The sequence below is a fragment of the Meles meles genome, chromosome 1, assembly GCF_922984935.1.
Source record: "Meles meles chromosome 1, mMelMel3.1 paternal haplotype, whole genome shotgun sequence".
In the NCBI taxonomy this organism is placed as follows: Eukaryota; Metazoa; Chordata; class Mammalia; order Carnivora; family Mustelidae; genus Meles; species Meles meles.
Genome location: NC_060066.1, coordinates 193,072,084 through 193,090,736, shown reverse-complemented (window position 1 = coordinate 193,090,736; position 18,653 = coordinate 193,072,084). Strand labels below are relative to the sequence as shown.

The following is an 18,653-nucleotide window of genomic DNA, read 5'->3' as shown; positions in this document are numbered from 1 at the left end:
GAAAAGCATAAGTAAAGTGAACTGGAGACTGACAGCACAGTAACATACTCAAAGTCAAGAATACGTTCTCTATGAATCCAAAGACATCTGAAATGCCACCAATTCTTAATTACTGTCATCTACAAAGACAACAATAAAAATATATACCAAGAATTTTAAAAGTCAGAAATTCAAATGTATGTCTTTCTTTTTCCAAAAGGGGTTGAATGAAATCTCTGTATTAGTAAGATTATTTGTAACTCAAGTCATTTTTAAGTGACCTTATTTTCAAGTTCATTTATTTTATTTTTTTTAAGATTTTTATTTATTTATTTGACAGAGATCACAAGTAGGCAGAGAGGCAGGCAGAGAGAGAGGGGGAAGCAGGCTCCCCGCCGAGCAGAGAGCTCTCGATCCCAGAACCCTGAGATCATGACCCGAGCCGAAGGCAGAGGCTTTAACCCACTGAGCCACCCAGGCACCCCTTTCAAGCTCATTTAAAAGAGTTATTAGGGTTGCCTGGGTGGCTCAGTTGTTAAAAGTGTCTGCCTTAGGCTTGGGTCATGATCCCAGTGTGCTAGAATCAAGCCTTGCACTGGGCTGCATGCTCAGCAGGAAGCCTGCTCCTCCCTCTCCCCCTCCCCCCTGCTTGTGTTCCCTCTCTCACTGTCTCCGTCAAATAAATAGATAAAATCTTTTTTAAAAAATTAAATTAAAAAAAAAAAAAGAGTTACTAAAAGATCCTTAAAGAAAGCTTCCCTCCACAGACTCTTCATAAAGCTCACAATGATTTTATTCTTCTGCTTGATGGTTCAGTCCTTTACACACTTTGCTTAAAATAATATACATCTGTAGGGGCACCTGGGTGGCTCTGTGGTTAAATTTCTGCCTTTGACTCAGGTCATGATCCCAGGGTCCTGGGATTGAGCCCCATGTCGGGCTCCCTGCTCAGCAGGGAGCCTGCTTCTCCCTCTCCCTCTGCTGCACCCCCTGCTTGTGCTCTCTGTCAAGTAAAGAAATAAAATCTTAAGAAAAAGAAAAGATACATCTGTAAATGGATGAAGGGCATTTACCAAAATTCCACTTTGAGGATTTAATTCTTTCTATCCAAAGGATATGCACTGGCCCCCAACTATAACACCAGTCCATAAAGTTCTTTTGAAAAAATTTATTTTCCTTACAACTCTAAGTAGTTGTTACTACCTACAAGGAATGAAGAAAGAGAAGTAACTTTTCTAGGAATGAAGAAAGAGAAGTAACTTTTCTAAGGTGAATATCTTGACTTTTCTAAGGTGAATATCTTAGGTGAATTAAGATTAAGGTGAATAACCTTAATCAAAGGTTATTCCAATGTACAGTAATGCCTACTGCCTCAACTAATGCATAAATCCCATCCTCTCATTTCTAGTCCAGTTTACCTTTTTTTTTTTTTTGAAAGAGAAAGTAAAAAAATCTCAAGAAGGCTCCAAGTCCAGCACACAGCCTGATGTAGGGCTCTATCTCACGACCCTGAAATCACGACCTGAGCAGAAATCTAGCATCAGACACTCAACTGACTGAGCCACACAGGCACTCCTAGTCCATGTATTTCTCACATCACATCACTATCACAAGAGTATGAAAGCACCTAAAGGTCATCGATTCAACACAGCATTCTCCTCCCCATACCAAAAACAAGGTGAGAAAGAAAAGTGGCAGAATTTTTAATATTATTTTGGGCCTGCTGTACTGAAACACAGTAATCTTTATAGTTAGCTCAGTCAGATTATCAACAAAATCGTAAGTTGCTCTGAGGGCACCTGGCTGGCTCAGTCAGTACAGCAAGCAGCTCTTGATCTTCTGGTCATGAGTTCGTGCCCCATGTTGGGTGTAGAGATTACATAAATAAATAAATCTTCATAAATAAATAAACAGATAGCTCTGGAAATAGGGACAACGTCTAAATTCTTTCCCTTACGTCTTCTCTAATCCACCAATAAATGCTTATTTAGTAGTCTCTGAAAAGATGACTGTGACCAGATAGAAAAAGACATGAAAGGTAAGCACCACAGAACCATTTCAGGAGGAAACGAAAATACAATTAAGAATTGTAAGAAAAGGGATCCCTGGGTGGCTTAGCAGCTCAGGTCAAGATCTCAGGGTTCTGGGATCAAGCCCCACATCTGACTCTCTGCTCAGCAGGGAGCCTGCTCCCCCACCCCGCCCCCACCTCTCTCTGCCTGCCTCTCTGCCTACTTGTGATCTCTGTCAAATAAATAAATAAAATCTTTAAACAAAAAAAAAGAAATTGTAAGAAAGAACCAAGGCCTACAAACTTTCAAGCCTATTCTATCCACAAGTCTTTTTATGATATTCTTATGACACTGTATTTTTAAAGTTACATACTTGTAACAATACTATCATGGACACAAGCACAAAACTCAAATGTTCCTAAAATATGAAAGATATGCAAGAAATTAGAAATTCAAAACGGCATTCTAGGAACTTCAATACCTCAGCAGAAATTATACACTACAGTAAAATCATGAAACTTCTAATACTCAAACTAAGAAAAATAAAAATATATACCACCACTTTCCTAACTATAACCCCAAAACAGGAACCTTAGATTACACATTTGATAGAGTACTCCTTGTACAGTCAAGGAATTTTAAAGCTAGGAGAAACTTAGAGCAATGACTCTGACATTTAGGGAAAAAAAAAAACAAAACGAAGAAAAGAAAAAATGATGTTTGGGAGCAAGAGAGGTTAAAATGACTTAACTAAGACCACATCACTAATTAGTAGCAGATCAAAGACAGGAACCCAGGTCTCCTAACTCGATTCATTTTTCCTTCAGTTTTGACTATGGAGGTATCCATATATTTTTCAGGTCATAATCTTTTTCATGTAACTCTAACTTTTCTTCAAATATTTGCTTGGATGTTGATCTGCAACTCTGTGACCTTAAATAAGGGGAGAAAAGATTATTAAAGTAACCACTCAAAGAACAATGGTTTGCATGCAGTGAAAAGCAAAACACAAGGAAATTCTAACCTGTCTGAATCCCTTTGGTTATCGCAGCTAATATGTGTGTCAGCTGAATAAAGGCACTGAAAGACCGGCTTTGTAGTGATGACCAGTTTTGAAAGGTTACAGCTCTAGCATTAAGTTTTCTACCTAGTCTCCAGTGTTTGTCCACTTAGCAAACAGAACAAGTTTTATCCCATCTTATTCCTTTTGGAAGGACCACTTCCAAGGATAAGGATAATTCATTATTAGATTTTCAATTCTTAACAAAATTCAATTCTTAAAAAAATTAACAATTTTTCAATTCTTAACAAAAATAACAAAATCCCCAGCAAAGGAATTTCCACCAAATCAAACAGTATGTTCTATTAATGTTAAAAGATGTATGATAAAAACGAGCTTCTGTTTCATCTCCCAGCCCCAAGAGTTCAACTACACATCAACAGTTAAATGCTCTTGCACCTGTCTATTCAGATAAACTAATGTTAATTCGTGTAAGAGACATAAGAATACAAAGCAGTCTGTAAAAAAAAAAAAAAAAAAAAAAAGCCATAACCCACCACAGCTGGAAGGTACTCAAAATTACAAAGCCCTATAGTTTAGCATAAACTCAGTACCTACACATCTTATAGGAAAATTTTCTTCTAAACCCATCTCTCTGACATTAAGTAATTTTATCTTTTATAGAACCTAACTTTTAAAATGTTGAATTTGGGACATTCCCATTTCCTATACAATATTTGCATTTCTAATCAAAGAAGATAACTTCACTGCAGGATTAGAAGGAATGGTCTATGACACAGAAATCCTTTTAAATTAAGGAGAAGAAGGAAGGAGAAAGAGGAAAAAGATGAAGAAAGGGGAAGCTGGAAGAGCAAGTGAGCAAGAGGCCAACCAAGCTAAGACAATGTACTACCAGTAAGACTAAGTCAGTAACACAACAAAGACTACTTTAAACTTTGAAGAGAGGTTTGTCAGAGTTTAAATATCCTGTGTCAATACTCTAGTGCTAATATCTAAATGAAATGAGAATCAAATGCATGAAATAATATACCATCATTTAATCATGATATATTCTTAAAATGGAACATTATGCTGAGGTTAAGAAGAATCAAACAGATCTGCATGAAATATGGAAAGATGGCTAAGAGACCCTAATAACTGCAAAGAGCACATGATGGTACAAACAGTATATAGAGAAATATTTGTGAGTAATGTATAGCTTTCATATCCATCAACTATCTGGAAAGTTACAAAGAGGTAACTTCTTGTCAGGGTCAAGGGGACCGGAGGTGGAGGCCAGAAGCATGATTTACTTTATCATAATACATCACTTCTGAAATATTTTTGCTTTTCCCAGGACATGTATTACCTTTTTCTTTTCATTCAAGGGTGATAAAGAACCCTACAACGATTTACAATTTAACCACGTTCTCAAAAGTGCTATAACCACAGGATTATAAAGAGCCTTGAGAGAGCTAGTCACTCTTAGTCCCAGGCAGCCCTGTTCCTACACAATTCCAGACAGTTTTATTCTTTGTTAAAGATATTAAATTACTGAGTAAAATTCAGGTTCTTCTCTGGCAACTGTAATTCTAAGTTCAACTATAAATATAGAGAATTTGAGGGCAACACAAACTTATTAGGCATCCTTTTAAAAATTCTGTCAATCCACTCACATCAAGTCTTCCACTGAGAAATTCTCTATTTCCGAGTTAAAGTAAATGATAAAATAAACTCTCTAATTTGATGGGCTATGCCAGGATTCACCAAATTAAAACAGTACATTATAATATAAATACACAATAAAGAAGTCTAGATCTAAGAAAAAAATCTCAAAGCAAAGGTCTGGAAAAACAAGTAAGCATACATTTACTGTTATTTTTCTTACCAGAAATTCTACAGGAAGTCATGCAAATTTGAGTCAGCTTGGTTTGTACAAACAGGCAACATGAAAGCATTATACTGCATATACAGCTAAAACCTTGCAACAAGTTTTTCCTAAAACAAATTCACCTCACTTCAACAAAGACACCTACACCTCTCTTAAATAAGTATGAATAACCTATCAAGAGTACAGAATTCACTCTCATGAAGAGTTAAAACATCTTGGGGAGCCTGGGTGGCTCAGTTGGTTAAGCGACTGCTTTCGGCTCAGGTCATGATCCTGGAGTCCTGGGATCCAGTCCCACATAGGGCTCCCTGCTCCAAGGGGGTATGCTTCTCCCTCTGACCTTCTCCCCTCTCATGCTCTCTCTGTCTCTCTCTCAAATAAATAAATAAAATCTTTAAAAAAAAAAAGTTAAAATATCTTCCTTACAATTTGGCTAATTAAGAATTTACTAATAATTCAGGTTATTTATTAGACACATACCATGCATCCTAGTACTCTTTAAAGTGCAGCAAGAGCAGTAAATGAAAATTCTCAGTAGGCAGAAAAAGATAAAATATGCCACTGTTATGGAGAAAAATGCAAAGGAGGGGAAACTGCAGTGCCAGAAAGGAGAGGGCTTCTAATTTTAAATAAGGCTATCAAGAAAGGCCTCACTGAAAAAAGTGACATTTTATCCAAGACCTGGGGGTGTGAGCCCAACAGATATTTGAAGGAGCATTCTAGGCAAAGGGATTAGCTGTTGCAAGGTTATGAGGTGGGGCCATGCTTGGAGTGTTCTATGAACCCTCTCTCTCTTCCCCCCCTCTCTGACAAATAAATCTTTAAAAAAAAAAGATAGACTTTAAGGTAAATTTGTCCACAAACTGGATATGGGGTCTATGAAAAGACTCAAAGCCTTGAGTAACTCTAAGAACCCTGACTTAATATTCAGAAATTATTCAAACAACAGATGAATAAAATCCTCACAACTATCAAGGAAGAAAAATAGGGAATTTGTCTGTATAAGGGAATTTTATTTGTAAAGTACTACTGTATCTACTGCATTCTGACCATTTGAGGGAAAAAATGTATCTTATAGACTTATTAAAATGATCTTAACTTTGCTAATTATCAGAGTTCTGTGGAAATAAGTTCTACCCTCTCTTTTTGTTCATCCCTGTAGCTCCACTTATCAAACTAAAACTGTATACATCTGGCTCCTTGAATTTATTAGACAATTTAAATTAATGTTAATTTTCCTCCCCTACTATATAGTTCCAGGTAGCTGATAAGGATAGAAGTATCATTAAATTCTACACAAATTAGGGTCCAAAATATCTGTAAACAAGGTAAAAATAGCTTCTTTACTGCTTAAAAAAAAAAAAAGTTTCATAGTTACTCTCTTGGTTATTCCCACTTTTCTACTTCCTCATTTAAGGAGGGAACTTGAGAATCAAGTTCCAGTACAGAAATCAATAAACACTTATATAAAAAGAAATTATGACCTTGATTGTGGGAAAATACTGTACATTTCAGAACCAGCGTGATATACATGGCCTGCCACTCAGAAAGGAAAGGAAAGCAATTAACCAACAATTGCACCTGCTTCTGAGAACAGTGACCGTTAGTGAAGTCCTGTGGGCCCAGTTCCCACTCAAATGAAAAGGGAGTGGTTTTCAAATTCGTGTGTACCCTAGTGATTAGAAGTACTTGTCATTTTCTAGTAATTCCTACCTCTACAAATAACTATAAGACAAAAATTGCATTAAATAGTTTCATGCCACACTCGAAAATATTTACTTTTCAATTCTGTACTGTTTCTCTAAAGATCAGCAATTCTCCAGTTGAATTTCTTGACCCAAAGTCTTATTTTCCCTTCCATAAACAAAATTTAAAAGAAGGTAACAGGACAATGGCCAATTCTCACTTTTTCTAAAAAAAATATTTGAATACCAGTAATAACATTAAAAATCCTACCAGCACAATTCTAATATTGGGCATTAATCTCATTGAGTTCAGTAAATTTTTAAAAAATTAAGCTAAACATTTAGCTCTATTAAATTGATTCTATTCATTCACACTTTTCATTTCCAGGCAAAGACATCATGGCTATCCCTCTTCATGGGCTTTATGCTTAAAGATTTTACTTTATGTGCACTTTAAGATTCCCAAGCCTCTTTATTATAAAGTTTAAGCACATTATTTTCCTAAATAACTGTGGTAACCTCCTTTACATGATAAAAACTATCTCATATTCAGCAGCATTCCCATATAATTAAATTCTAATATTTGTTTTCTTCCTTTCTTATATCCTTCTTTTAACCTCAAAAGGCTAAGTAATTTTCCCAGAGAACAATTTAAGTCTTAATCATTTTAATTTAGTTTCCAACATCACTATATATACATTAACCCAGAACCACTAAGTCAATTATTTCATTAATAAAGAAATGTATTTGAGATTCTGGACTTCAATAGTAAAAAAGCAAATTCAGTAGTGAAAATCCAGAAAAAAAGAAAGAAAAGAATAGAAAAGGAAAGAAAGGGGTGCCTGGGTGGCTCAGTCGTTACACGTCTGCCTTCCACTCAGGCTGCGATCCCAGTCTCCTGGGATCCAGTCCCACATCGGGCTCCCTGCTGGCCAGTAAGTCTGCTTCTCCCTCTCCCGCTTTCCCTGCTTGTATTCCCTCTCTCACCGTCTCTCTCTCTCTCTCTGTCAAATAAATAAATAAAATCTTTAAAAAAAAAAAAAAAAGTAAAGGAAAGAAAATCCAAAAGGACACCTGGATTCAACCTGTCAACACCACTTTGAAATATTTTCTGAGCTATATCAGGACAGTTAGAATGACTATAACAGCTGTGAGTTCCCTGAGGTTGCAAAATAGATACTTGGGAAAAGGTTATTTGAATCACCTTTCAAAATAACCTACAGCACAGGAGCAGCATGCAAAGTAAGAACTTCCAGGCTATTGTTAGCATTATTTAAAATACATGTTTTGGAGCCGAGCAGTTTATAGGTCAGCTTAACTCTTTCATTTCCCCATTTTGTCAAGTGTATTGAGCATTATTTAAAGGCCCTGTTCAAATATCTACCACCAACAAGGAGGGAAGGAAGCTCTCTATGTACAGGATACAGAATAAAAACATTCCAAATTACATCTTGTCAGCATAAATTCTTTGTTTGAGCCCCAGAAATTTTTCTGCTGTTAGGGCATTTTGGTCCAAGTTTCCCCTAAAACCGGTTAACTTACACTTCACTTCCTCTCCTAAACTTTTTATAAATCACATTGCACTTCACAGCCATCTCTCTATGTACTGAGTATAATACAAGATAAACAGTCAAGAACACAAATCATTCTATTTGGAGCTGCAAGTGGCCTTTTAAAATATATACTGTCTACCCACTAACTGTCCAATTTATTTTGATAAAACACAACATTCACAGTCTTTAAAAGACATACAGTGAAAGCAGTTGTTTTACATTAAAACACATTGGGGGGGGGGTGCCTGGGTGGCTCAGTGGGTTAAGCCGCTGCCTTCAGCTCAGGTCATGATCTCAGGGTCCTGGGATCGAGTCCCGCATCAGGCTCTCTGCTCAGCAGGGAGCCTGCTTCCCTCTCTCTCTCTGCCTGCCTATCTACTTGTGATCTCTCTCTGTCAAAAAAATAAATAAAATCTTAAAAAAAAAAAAAAACCACATTGGGGAAGGTATGTGCTATGGTGAGTGCTGTGAAGTGTGTAAGCCTGATGATTCACAGACCTGTATCCCTTGGGCAAATAATATATTATATGTTAATTTAAAAAAAAACAAACAGAAAAAAAAACACAAAAGTGAAGTTAAAAATGGTAGAAATGGTGAAATACCTCTATAATGCCATGTCAAGAGGTAATTATTCTTTGCTCACCAGCTTAGTTCAGCATGAATTCGCCTTTATTCTCTTCCCACTTAAAGAATGCAAAATTTAATCTTTCTTGTCCTCTTCCTCCAAATGCTTAGTGAGATGGAGGACAATATGTCACCTCAGAATGATACTAAAATGCAGCACATCCAATCTTACAACAATCATTTGTGGAGCTCTTTGAGCATGCCAAACAAACACTATCCAGGACCAAGATACTAAAAGAATCCACGTGGGTGAAAAATATTTAATGAAGGACATTAAAATTTCATAATAATGCTATATACTTTGAAGACAAAAAATATGAGTAGAATGGAGTAGGATTAATTAGGACCTAGGAGGAAAGGTAAAACTTTTATAGAGAAAGGAAAGGAGCCTTTGGTTAGATAACTCTAGGAGGCCTTGACCATGCTGAAAATTTCAAACCAATTCAAATGCAATAAAAACTCTTAGGAATTTAGAAGTATGAACAGTAGTCAGGGAGCAATTCTTTGCTCAATGATAGAAAACAAATATGCCACATTGGTGGGCATCTTCTGATCAACTGAGCAGCTCCATAATTAACAACAAGCTTCACAAAAATAGACTCTCAACTTACTAACTCCTACCTCATAGGTGAATGTTTTCTAGCAAACACATGCGAATTTAACTAAATTCTACTTGCTGCTAACCTCCAAATGAAGATCTCATTTCACTAGAAAAACAATTCAGGACATAGTCTATGACTTAAATTTGAAGTGCTTCTCATCTAGAAAGATCTAAGTTATTGGAATAATTTAAACCAATCACCAAAAGGAAACTTGTTTATAACCACACATGTGGAATGAAGAGTAATGTCACTGAGAATCTATTGTTTCTCCATCACATCCTTCTCAATTTGCTGACAAATCCTGCCGATGACTCATATCCTTCTGCACTAACCAGTCGCTCTGTTCCCTCATGATAGACTTTTCACCAATAATAGAAAGTAGAAAACACATTAATTTGTTTTGCTACTAAAAACAATAAATATCAACATATGTAGATAGATCCAATTTACAGATACTGTGGTGACACAATCTACTGAATGTCTCCTGTAAAAGACTGCCAAAAAAAAAAAAAAAGTTATGCTCAAATCTCAACTAAAACTAAAAGACAACTACAAGAAAGCAGACTGATTGTTAATTTGAATTCCTGTCAAACGATACATTAGTTAAGAGCCAACATTTTTGACCACTGCAGAAATAAAAACACAAAGCAATTTATCTGATCTGCTAAAGCAAATATATCATGTGTGCATTTTGTGCCAAAAGAATTAACATTTCCTGAGAAGAATGAAATTTCAACCCAAAAATACTATGAAAGGAATTAAATATCTCTAAAGGTAAAGACCATTCTAATCGTCAAAATATTTTTTCAAAACAGGCTCAACTAGCAAAGAAAGGGTCGCAGAAGAGCTTAAAATTCTCTGGAGTTTAAAAAGGCAATGTTGTGCAATGTAAATATATATTCAAATGATGAGATTTAGTTTCTAAGCCACTTACAATGGAATGGATGCTGTGTCACAGAACCTATGGGTAAGAAATCAGTGCAGGCATACAAAAAACATTTGTATTGGGGCCTGGGTGGCTCAGTCAGTTAGGTGTCTGCCTTAGGCTCAGGTCATGATCCTGGGGTCCTGGGACTGAGCCCCGCATCAGGCTCCCTGCTCAGCCAGGAGTCTGCTTCTCCCTCTCCTTCTGCTCCTTCCTGCACTCGTGCACACACACACACTCTCTAATTTTAAAAAAAAATTGTATTCAAATCATATAAAAACTATTGGTATATGTCTACTCCTCATAGTCATTTCTCCAGGTAAGATTTTGTACCCTGTCAGTCTATGTTGATTGAAGAGAGAGTTCGGAGGAAACAACGTTAACAAAGGCAGTGCAAAAGGGTCATTTTCTCACCTGGGTTCTGGTAACTCCACAGGGTAACTGTGAAAGTGGACAGAGCCTGCAGTGCTGTGTAGCTTCTTTCTTAGAGGTGCTAGAATAGTGACAGTTTCTGGTTTAGCCTAGACCTCTACAACTCCAAGGAGAAAAAAAAAAACCAAAAATACCATATAATATCTACTTGAGCTCTACACCAAGCAATTCTACAGGGCAGCAAATCCCAAGACAGTGGCCAAAGGAACTAGAAAATGTGGTTCAATCAATAAAACAAAAGATAACTGGAGAAAGCTACCAGACACCTCTACACATATAATATCCCTAAAGATGAAAATGGATAAAAGTCTCTTCTAACATTCCAGATTAACAGACTCAAATCACCATTTCCCAAAAAAATTTTAATTGCTGGTATCCACTGTTCACTAACAAACCCAAGGTACAAAATTATGTGAAGTGCAACATCAGAGACTCTCACTTTATAAATTTAGCAAATTATCATCAGTTTCTATATAACCCAAGTAGTGTCTTAAGAAAAAACTCTCAAAACAGAACACTCCCAAAAGAACAAAAAGTATCTTTAAAAAAAAAGAAAAAAAACTAAATTTCAGACAAAAAGGCTAACTTCTTTAATGTCCACTTAACTCCTATAGAGTAACAAGAGTTAAATCAAAAATAAAGTTTAGCAAGAGATTTAAGTACCTTAACCCCCAAGGGAAAACTTTTTTTATCCACTGCCATCTATTTACTGATATCTTTAATCTGGATTTCAAAACCTGGAATTCACAAATTGATTCTATAAATCAATCTCCTTATCTGTACAAGTGAAAGTGCCACTCAGTCAAAGGATTATTATGAATTTTAAGTAAGATGTTTTATGATTCAGCATTTTAAGATTCTCAAGAAGGGAATGTTGAAACCTAAAGCATAATGATGGATTTCACAAGGTGTCCTAAGACCTCAAGCTCTCTACCACTGCCCTATTCATAAATATAACTAAGTCTACCATGTTAAAATTTTGGATCTTGACTTCCAGTTGCTCAAAATTTTTAAAGATCTCCAACTTCTGTAAGTAGTACAGCCGATTATACAGCGTCTGAAGAAATCAAGCTAACTTGGATTTCACTCTTAGGTTTTGCTCTTCCAAGAGTAACAACTAAAAATTTATGTATTGCTCTTCTGCATGTTATTTGTAAATGCTTTTTCTAGAGACTCCACTGGTCACCAATCCCACATTCCAAAAAAAAAAAAAAAGGAACAGTACAAACCCTGTTAAGTAAACCTCTACTAAATTTAAACTTTACGCGTCAAAATTCTACAACTACTACATACAGAAATGCCACCTTTAAAAGACAAAATGTTAGCATAAGAGTTAAATCTTAAGAAAAATAAATATTTTACCTTGCTTCACACAAATGTCTTTTCAAGGAAATATAAATATGGGGCTTTCAAACTTTTTAAAAAAGTTCTATGCAAAAGCATTCAAACATTTACTCTTCCCTAGTGCCACCAAAGTTCAATGATGTTATAAATGGTTTCTGCTTATAAATTTGGTTAGTTCAAATTAAATATTACTTGACTGACTCATGGAGGGAGTGGTTTGACTTTTGCTGTTCTGAGTCAGAATAGACCCAGTTCAGCAGTTCTAAACAATTTTTCATTTGTATAGGTGTCCTAAACGTTAGCTTTTTCCAGTTGCAAAATATAACAAGCTGTTGCCTTAGTAGAAAGGTCTTAGTGGTAATAATAATTTGAATATGTAGTTCAACTTATAATTAACAAAGTGCTTCTACATATATTTTCTTACTTGATCTTCGCAATTTCCTAAGTATCTCATACTGCTGAACAGAAAGACTTCCACATAGGAGTGACAAGTCCTAGTTGACTCTTCCCCCAATAAATAACACTATTCCTCTCTCTCCCCCAAAATAAAAAACATAAAAGGCTGCTGGGTTTCTTTAATCAGACTTTCTTCTCTCAGACATATCCCAGGTGCCTCATAAAAACTATGTCTCAAAGCACACACCCTGGGGCCCCAAGAGTTTCAAGGCAGAATCTCCACCCACATAAAAGCCTAGCTTAGGCCCCAAAGAGCCTCAAGTCAGCATCTCCTAAATGACCCCCTTGCCTCCAGCCATCTAGTCTTCTGCATTAAATTCAACATTTCTCATCTGTACGAGCTGCTAGGTCACTGTGTGGCTGAGAAACCTCAAAGTGAGACAAGCTACTGTGAGGGTGGTATGGTAGAGTGGAAAAATCAAGGACTTTTGGAGTCATACAGACCTGGGTTTTTAATCCATTTCCAATTCTCATTATCTTATGACCTAGGACAAGTTACTTAAACTCTTTGAGCCCGTGTATCTCTTCATCTCATCACTGTAAATCATTGAGGCCTCATCACTGTATCCCAAGTGTCTAGCAAATAGAAACCACTCAATATATGGAAATAAATGCAAATGAGGACCCCTACCCCCCTTAGAGTAACTGTGAGAATTATACAGAGTGTATAAAAATGCCCGGTGCATAGGAGGCCCTTAATAATAATGAATCCAGTCTCCCACTAAATATTAACAATAGTATTCACTATTTCTAAAAGCACAAAGCATGCTAATGACTGAAAAGGACACACTAAGAAAAACATAATTTCGGACTTCTAATTACACTCCAATGTTTTGGCCTATAACTCTGTTATGTCTACTACCAAAAGGACCACCGTCTTTGCTTATCCTACTGAAAGACTCCCAACTTCTAAGAACCTTCTCATCATTAAAGTGTAAAATCTGTAACAAGGTACTTTTTATCAAGAGCCCCTAATTCCACAACACAAGAATCTGGCCGTAACAATATTGATTCACTACCCAATATGAAACAATTTTTTAAATGTCAACATTAGAATACTGGCAAACAACTTCTCACCATCTTCAACACAATGACATGCTGGCAAGTGATTCTGAAGCCTTAAAAATGTGTCATTCTTAGCCTTAATTTCCTTTTGCATGCTGAACAAGGCATAACTTCATTCACTTCCTGTCTGAAACTACTCTGTAATACAGAGCACAGCAGCAAATAACTACCATATTCTAACTCAGCAGCAGTTGTAGTCTGGTGATTCCAAACAGACAAGCAAGCCTAAGGTGATGCTAGAACTGCTACATGCTTTTTATGTTTCTTGACAAACTCCAGGGAATAATAAACTAGCCTCTGGTTCTTCTTCATCATCAATGTTACATTATTTTTTTCTTAAGAGTTCTTCTCCAGAAGGGTAGAGAAGAGTTAGTATCTGATAAAAATTCTTTCCACCTACCTAACGATAAAATACCTTTCACCTGAAAAACTAGCAGTACTTTATAAAAAAGTCTATGGTTCTGAACACTCTAAGGGCAAGAGCCTAGGATCCTGGGCAATAGACAAGGTTCTTTTAGTTAGCTCTCAGAGGGCCAGAGGAGGATGGGATGGCCACCACGTCCTTGATAAATTTAGAAATTTGTATCGATGTCATAAAACATAGGAAAAACATTTATCCTCCCTCCCCCCGAAAAGCATGACCTTTCTTTTAAAAATCCCAGAGCCAGAGGACTATAGTGCCCCTAGGATAGACTCCTATACCGTTTCCTCATATTGGAACCCAAGAAACCAGGGACATGACGCTCTTGGAAAGAACTCCCTAACCGAGGACCCCAGGGTTCACTGTCGACATACACAGCGATCACGATCACGGAGAGCCTCCACGATACCCGCTCACACACTGGACAATCGCAGGCACACCCTTTCCACGTTCCCTCATCTGCCATTCACCCCTCCCCAGCCTCCCTCTCTCACACTGCACTCATATTCCCCCACACACACCCACCCACTCTGCCCCATACACTCAACGCTCTCCCTCTCCCACCACCTCGCTCTCCCCCATTTACCCCTCTCGCCCACGCGCACTGCCCCCCAACACCCCCAGTGTCCTCTACATTCTGCGGGCACTCACACTGCCCCCGGACACGGCCCCCAACTCTCTCATCCACACCCCCCCAACTCTGCCTTCTCTCATCCCTTATGCACACCCAGCCTCTCCCCAACTCACACTGTCCCCCTCAGGCACGCACATTCTCCCCCCTCAACACTCCACATTCTTCCACACGCACCGTCCCCCCCTTCCTCACCCACCCCCGTTCTCCACGCTTCCCGGCCGCGCTCCCCCCGCCGCCGGCCCGGCCCGGCCCTCCTTCCGGGGACGTGTCTCGGGCCTGCACTAATGGCTGCGGCGTCTCCCGCCCTCCCCTTCCCCGAGGCCCCGGGAGCCGGCGCGGGGGCCGCCCGGGAGGAGCGCACTCACGCTGGCGAGCTGGGGACTGGGCATTGAAGTCTGGCGGCGGCGGGAGCGAGGAGGCGCCTCTCTCCTCAGTCACCTCGGCGGCGGCGGCGGCGGCGGTAGCGGTGGCGGCGGCGGCGACGACTCCCCCCCAGCCTCGGCGCGCGACACCCGGCCCGGCCCGGCGGCGGCGGCGGCGCGTGTCCACGAGTCCGTCTTGCTGCTGCTGCTGCGGCCGCCGCTGCGTCTCCTGTTGCCGCCGCTGGCCCCGCTGCCGCCGCTGCCCTGTGGCGTCGCCTCGCGCCGTGCCCGGCCGCCGCTGCCACTCCAGCCGCTACCGGACGGACGACGGTTACAGCCCGGCCGATCGCGCCGCCGCCACCACCGCTGCGCGCGCAGCCGGAACCAGCTCCCGCCGCCGCCCCTCAGGGGGCGCTGCGGGGCGCGGCGCGCGCGCCCACTGGCCCGCCCCCCGCGCCCGCGGACTGGCTGGCGTGCCGGCTCGCGGGGCGGTTGGGCCCGCCCACCTGCCCCGCGGGGTGCTGACCCACTGCCCTCGGCGCCTCCCCCGCTCCTCCTCGTGGTTCGTTCCTCTCCTCACTCCTGGCTGCGGAAGGCGCGTCCATGTGACCGGGAAGGGGGGGCGGAACGTGGCCAGAGGAGTCGTTTGGTCACGCCGCGGCCCCCCCATCCCATCCGCACCTGGGCAGAGGCGAGGGCCAGCGGCCGCGACGTGACCTGCAAGGTCGAAGGGCTTTTTCCCGCATCCCGAGCCATGAGGCCTGGGGCCAGATCCTGATGGGACTGGGCGGCGACCGAGCCCTTTGCTCGGGGATTTCCAACTCAGAAGTGACAACCAGGGCAGCTCAGTTCTTGGCTGCCCTTCCTCGAGGCCCCAAATAAATAGCGTGCGTGCGTCTGCAATTCTGCAATTGCGAAGATTGTTTCTGCGCCTCTCCCAGTCCCAACCCCGCGCGAGACACACACAGACACACACACACACAGACACACACACCCATGAACCCTTCCTGACAGACCAAAATTCAAACTTCCGGTACGTAGCATCTTGGGCAAGTAAGTTATTTCCTCTCTCTTAGTACTCTAAATTATTAAATGGAAATAGTTACCAGCTACTTCATGAGGCTCTTTTCACGTATCAATGATAGAATGTATGAGAAATGCCTGATAAAGAGAAAATCCTGAATTTAAAGTTTTCCAACCTAATGTTCCCTTTAACGACAGAGATTATCCTAGAGATTCCAGTATTCTCTCTAGCATTTAGAAGGTGACCAGAAATTCTTTAATTCTTTGTCAGACCACGAGTTTTGAGTTTCGGTTTGGAAAATGTGGTCACCGGAGAGTTTGGGAGACTGGTCTGGGCCATTGGCTGGTCTAATGGCAGCCAGAAAGAGGCACAGAAGGCTGGCTTGGGAGGAAGAGGGGAGGCTCACCCATGAGAGTTGTGGGTGGGGGAGCTAACTCTTCCCTAGCCACCCTAGGAAGTCAACCTGCCCAGAACCAGCCCCTATTGAGAAGGGGCTCCTTCCCCTTGTGCTACTTCTCCTCCACCACGACCACATACATGTTCATTTGGCCCTGCGGGAAGAAGCAATGGTCAATAGGCATCATTAGGCTGTCCCCACAAGGTAGACCTGGGGCATTGCTCCTGACCAGAAGGCTTCTATTAGAGCTTAGCAGTAAAAAGAAAGGTCTTATGACTCAGCCACATGGAGCCACAGAACAGAACCCAAGATGGTCACCACCAGCAGGTGGCCCAGGAAGAGGGTATTCCAGGGCAAGGCTGGCTGGCAGGACTGTGTGGGAGTTGAGAGGCCCTGAAAGGAGGGGCTGCAGATCAGAATCAAGGCCATTGGATGAGGAACACCGGCTCAGCTGCTGCTTGCGTTCTGTCTGCCTCCAGCAGGCAGCATTTTCCACTTCCTGGAAGCACAGACTTGAAACAGAAAACTACATCCTCCGCAAAACTTTTTTTGAGTCTCCTGGTCACTGGTTCTTCCACTAAAGTCTAAAAACACCTTACGCAATTGGCTATCCTAGCACTCATCATAGTGTATTGTAAATGCCTATTTTCATGATTCTTCCCTCCTTAGACTGACCTACTTGGGGCAACATAGTACATGGTTGAACAAATGAATCAATCTTCCCTCATCTAGCTCTCAGCCAGGCCATAAAATGTCAGTAAATAATACAATAACAACATAAGGAAAGCAATAATGGCCATGAAAGCAGCTACCAATTACTAAGCATCTACTCTATTCTAAGCCCTGCAAGCTCTTTCGAAATGTATCATGAAGTTTACTCTTCAAATTAACCTTCAAAATAGCCTTCAAAATAAGGAAGGTATTCTTACCTTCATCTTAAAGGGGATTGGAAGTTTAGAGAGATTAAGCGGCAGACCCAGGATTCAGCACAGGTTTCTGCCTCTAAAGCCCAAATAAGCATAATGTTAGTCTCTGACTCCAATCAATAACGGGTGTCTCTCAGAGTGGGCTGGAACCCCTTCTGAGATGTTGGAAACAGCCCCCCCCCCCAACCGAGCGCTAAAGCCCTGAGACCATGACACCACCATACCTCCAGGTCAGCAGGGAAATGCTCTAACCTCTGTCATAAATGACCTCACCCAGATGGTCTCCCAGGGAAGACTCAACAACTCAAAACAGATCAGGAACTGGGCTGCGGGCTCCTTAGTACAGTGCAAACCTCCCTTGGCAGTGAGTTTCATACATAAGTGCCCCAAGTTTATCCAGTGCCCTTGCTGAAACCTTCAATTGCCATTAGCTTATTAATCTTCCCAGTGCCCCGTGAGGCAAAGCTGGCAGTATTCTGGGCCAATTTTATAGAGCATTAGCTTCTTGAGAGCAGGAGCTATGTGGCCCACACACAGGAGTTAGAAGAAGTAGTAATGGTGATGTGGCAAAGAAACGGAGACCCTTGAAGAAGTGGTTTTAGACAGAGGTGGGGGACACAAACCAGGGCCTGGTTCCCACCCTGGGACTCTAGACTGTTTCATCTGGCATCCTTGCATTGCCTTTGAGTTCCTGGTTAGCCTTGGGAAGTTACTTCTTCTAGTCTCAATTTCCCTATCTATGAAATGGCAAAGGTAGCAGTATTTACCTCCAAACGTCGTTCTGAGCATCCCAGGAAGTAGTATGTACAACTCAGGTCGAACCACACTGGACACGTAGTAAGTGTTCAATAAATGTTACCTATTATTACAATGGTACTTGGCAATTATTAGATGGTACTTAACACTTATTAGAATGGTCCTTGGCACTGTGGAATGCATAAATGGAATAAGCTTTGCTATTACTGGTTCTACAGAGTCTTTTTTCAAAATTTTAGGCTCTGTTACTGACTACTTGCATTGTGGCCTTAAGTTCATGAATGAACCTTCTGTCTTCATCTGTGAAATGGGATAGCCCTGAAATGAAGATAATGAAGATCTTGAAAGTGCTTTGTAAACTGTCAAGCACTATGTAAACATTAACCTTTGTTTTGTACTATGACTGTACAGAAATCCTAGCTCTGTCCCTTAAATTCCTGACCTCTAAAGTTTCTTCATGTGTAATGTGGCCATGAGAATCATATCTATCTCAGGAGGTGGTTGTGAAAAAAAAAATTAAATGATTCATGACGATATATTTGTAGTGCCTAGCAGGGTGTAGGTG

The 18,653-nt window shown here is 40.6% G+C and overlaps 1 protein-coding gene across 4 annotated transcripts in view; it reads right to left on the bottom strand.

The window, feature by feature from the left end:
• Positions 1-15,794, bottom strand: part of PTP4A2 (protein tyrosine phosphatase 4A2) — a 28,305-nt gene extending 12,511 nt beyond the window's left edge. Inside the window, exons 1-2 of one of the 4 annotated variants that reach the window (XM_046009466.1) lie at positions 14,989-15,436; positions 10,686-10,764 (exon numbers count right to left, since the gene is read on the bottom strand). The gene's annotated coding sequence lies outside the window, so the exon portion shown is untranslated. Of the gene's footprint in view, positions 1-2,742; positions 2,925-10,685; positions 10,765-14,988; positions 15,437-15,666 lie in introns of those variants that run through there. The other 3 variants (XM_046009473.1, XM_046009481.1, XM_046009455.1) reach the window with 3 other exon arrangements.
• Positions 15,795-18,653: the final 2,859 nt, after the last annotated feature.